At 38.4% G+C, this 4,324-nt stretch overlaps 2 pseudogenes; both read left to right on the top strand.

The window, feature by feature from the left end:
• LOC17874480 lies at positions 1–2,006 on the top strand (annotated as a pseudogene).
• An 882-nt stretch (positions 2,007–2,888) lies between these two features.
• Positions 2,889–3,989, top strand: LOC111829111 (annotated as a pseudogene).
• Positions 3,990–4,324: the final 335 nt, after the last annotated feature.

Below are 4,324 nucleotides of genomic sequence, written 5' to 3'. Positions count from 1 at the left end.
ATGGCGATGCGACAAGCCAGAGCTTATTCTTCCCCTCCTTCTTCGGGTTACTTCGCACGACGTCACTTTAATGTAAATAGTATTTTCTCTCTCTCTTTCTTCTTCTTTTTTTTTCTTTCTTTCTTTCACGATTTAGGTTCTAATCCGGTCATCAAGTGATTTTTTTGGAGAAACCAACCAGTGCTTTATCGAACGTGATTTTGCAATTTTCTCCGAGTTTTTGTGTTGTGGTGAATCACATGTATATATATATGCTTTTTTCGTTTCTTTTGGTGGGTTATATGGTTCTTCTGATTCCGTGCGTGATGAATGAGATTTTTTAGATCTTTGGCCGTAAAATTGAGTGCATACAATGTTGATTTTGTAGAACTCAGTTTTAATGTGATATGATCATATATGTGCATGACTAAAACGTGTGACTTAAATTAAGAAAGCACGACTGTCGTTTCTGATTAGGCCAGCTAAATTTTCCATTATGGAACCCAAAGACATCCGGCTCTTTCTAGAATTATTAAACGGCATGATGTTTGAGTTTGTTCTCTTATTGTGCTTCTTAACGGGCCTATAATCGTTGGGCTCTTTCTATTTTAAATAGCTTCCTTAACTAGCTTTATGAAACATGCATCTTCTAGTGATAGCAAAAATATTGTTGGAGTTTATTACAAGGCCAACGAATACGCTACCAAGAACCCTAACTTCCTTGGCTGCGTTGAGAATGCATTAGGAATCCGCGACTGGCTTGAATCACAAGGACATCAGTACATTGTCACTGATGACAAAGAAGGCCCTAACTGCAGTAAGTATTCACTCATTCAAAAATCCTGGTTCTGTTTTTATATATTGCATATTTGCATAAACTATTAATGTAAATATATGGTTCTTTTGATGCCAGTCTTTTACTTATAAATGACAGAACTTGAGAAAATTATCTGGATCTTCATGTCCTAATATCCACTCCTTTCCACCCGGCTTATGTGAATGCTGAAAGAATCAAGAAAGCGAAGAACATGAAGCTTCTTCTCGCTACTGGTATTGGCTCGGATCACATTGATCTCCAGGCAGCTGCAGCTGTATGCCTGACTGTGGCTGAAGTCATGGGAAGCAACGTGGTCTCAGTAGCAGAAGATGAGCTCATGAGAATCCTTATCCTCATGAGAAACTTTGTACTACGTCGTCAATGGCGAGTGGGACGTCGCCAACATTTCGTACAGAGCTTATGATGTGGAAAGGAAGACCATAGGAACTGTATGAGCTGGAAGAATCGGAAAGCTTTTGCTACAACGCTTGAAACCATTCGGGTGTAACTTGCTGTACCATGACCGGCTTCAAATGGCACCTGAGATGGAGAAAGAGATTGGAGCTAAGTACGATGAGGATATGCATGAAATGCTCTCTCAATGCGACATTGTAGTCATCAACATGCCACTCACGGAGAAGACACGGTACGTCGCTAATTTCACAAACAATAGAGATGAACACTAACAAGACTTGTTGTCTGAGATTTGACAATTAAGTTTTTGTTTATCATACAAAGGATTGTTCAAGAGAGAGCTGATAAGGAAAATGAAGAAAGGTGTTTTGATAGTGAACAACGCAAGAGGAGCCATCATGGAGAGCCAAGCGGTGGTGGAGGCTATGGAGAATGGACACATTGGAGGGTACAACGGAGATGTGTGGGACCCACAACCAGCTCCTAAGGACCACCCATGGCGTTACATGCCTAACCAAGCCATGACCCCTCACATCTCCGGCACCACTATTGACGCTCAGGTAATGTTATTTTTTCCTTTTTAACATTAACATATAAACAAATCAAAATATGTTGTGTTATCCAATTGTTTATTAGTAGCTTTCTTTAATATGCATATCACTTGGTCATTTGGAAAGACATGTTGGAGAGGTACTTCAAGGGAGAGGACTACCCTGCTCAGAATTACATCTTCAAGGACGGTGAACTTGCTCCTCAGTACAGGGAAGGTTTTGATGAGGTTGACGGTGGAAGATAAATGAAAGGAAGTATTAATGTGAAATAAATAAAGACATGAAGTGAAGTATCATGTAAATATTGATATAAAGTATGGTTTGAAGTAAAGTATTGATGTGAATTATGGTGTGAAGTAAAGAATGTGTAATAAGTGTGAAGAAAGTAATATGCTATGTAATATTTTTTAAGTCATGTACTATAAATACCAAGCTTGGTGAGGCTTGTTCATGATAAGCTTGAGTGTTTAAAATCCTAAGAGTTCTAAGAGTCCATTGTATTCTCTTGAGTGTGTTCTTGTATAATAAAAGCTTTCTCTTATATATATATATATTATCTTCTGCAACTCTTAATCTCTTTCATATATTTGTTTCCTATATTTTGATCACATTAAACCTCCTACGTGGTTGTGCCTACTATGTGACTGTAAGTTTGGTATCAAAGCCATGGCAGTCTAAGCTTTGACTCTTCGATATCTAAGAGGTAGTATGCCATAACGTTGTTTTCTATTATATGCTTTACATAGAGAGTATGCTATGTGGTTGCCATTTTTTATGGATCCTCCACATCAGAAATCTTGCTAAGTTTGAATAAAAGATTTGAAGAAAAGATCTCTGAGGTTATAATGCTCGAAGTACCTTGAGGCTTATTTTGATGAGAGGTTTTTGTCTCGGTTTGCGTAGCTAGTGCCTCATGATCATTTTCTTTATGTTCTTAGCGCTTAATAGTCCCATGAAAACAACTTATGGATTGTTACTACTTTGAAGACTGAGAAGAAGTTTATAGCATTATGTCTTGGTTTCTGGTTTCTTTATATATTATGGAAAACACGTCAACTTTGTCCAAAAATCCTTCTTTTCGAAAATCCACCTCTAAAAAAGTAGATTATTTATATGAAATAGAGTACATGAGTGATGACAGTAAAGTTCCTATTACCCAACTTCCTTTGCTTAATCCTTACAAAGCCTTCTCAAAGCCGAATTCTACTTTCCCTAAAGTTATCAGTCAAGTGTTTGTGCCTAACAAACATATTACAAAAGAACTCGTTCTAGCCTCTCCTCTAGAAAAGTTTTTGGTTCCTGCAACAGAAGCGGAGCAAATGGTTCCTCTCTGTCTTAACGAAGGAATGATACATCATTGGCGAAGTCTTGGCTATACACATCTTCACTATGGAGCAATACGCCTAGCATTAACTCTTAATGGAACAAAAGGCTTACCGGTAGTGGCAAGGGTCGCTCTCCTCGACATCAGATACAAAGAGTATTGGTCCAATATGTTTGCATTGCAACCATCCATACAACATTAAATGCTGACACATCTTTGTGACTCTTTTCCCAAACTTTAACGTGGCACTAAAAGACCCACAAATCTGTCGAAACATGCAGATCCAACTTCAGATTACCGGCACTCGAAAAATCGGAAACACATATGCAGCAACACAGCATCATCAAATGTCATATAGAATCCAGAATCATGCTATGGATTTAAGTCTCCCTAGAGACACTAAAGATGCTTTAATCATTTAACTTGAGTCACAACATAGCTCGTCATGCATCCACATTCCAAGCCAAATCCCAAGAAGCGAATTAATGACTCTACTTCCACAATCATGGGTAAACAATTACAAAAAAAACTCCATGAAAGAAGTACACTAATACAATCAGTGGACTCCTCTATCCATAGACGAAAAGATGGAGCTTTAGAGATCGCGTTCAAAGCACAAGAAGAAAAATCAAGACCGACGGCTTTTTGCATTGAGATTAACATGATCACTCCTGCATGTGAAAAACAATTCATGAAGATAGATTCATGTCTGCCAGGTGTTCCAATCTCATCTTTTGACTCACTTGGAAATCCAGTCTACTCATTCCTGGATGACTCTGGTCTCAAATTCTTTGATATTTGTGACTGTCAAAAATGTCCGGAAGATGATTCTGATGAAGAAGAAGTCCCGAGGCAGAGAAGAGGAAGAAAATATCCGGAAGATGATTCATGGAGAGCCAACTAGTGGAAAATTCGATTACTATGTTTTGTATTTGAATAGCTCAATCCCAGCAACCCTGGACAGGGAAGAACTACCACTGAGTTACATGTTTGGCCCTCCATCCTAGTCACCATTTCCATCAAACGAGTTTGAAGAAGACAGTTTCAAACACTCGTGGAAAATCAAGAATCCCAACATTAAGAACCCTGATGGAACAGTGACGCAAGTGAGTGCGGCCGAAGCAACTTTGAACTAGCAATCAGAAAATGCTGCAACTCAAAACAATTTCTTGAGCTAGATGGAGAAAAAGGTAACCATTTTGGAACTTTCTATAAAGGAAATAACTAAAAAGATGTCCT

The sequence above is a fragment of the Capsella rubella genome, unplaced genomic scaffold, assembly GCF_000375325.1.
Source record: "Capsella rubella cultivar Monte Gargano unplaced genomic scaffold, Caprub1_0 scaffold_18, whole genome shotgun sequence".
Classification (NCBI taxonomy): Eukaryota; Viridiplantae; Streptophyta; class Magnoliopsida; order Brassicales; family Brassicaceae; genus Capsella; species Capsella rubella.
This window is presented reverse-complemented; position numbering and strand designations above follow the sequence as displayed.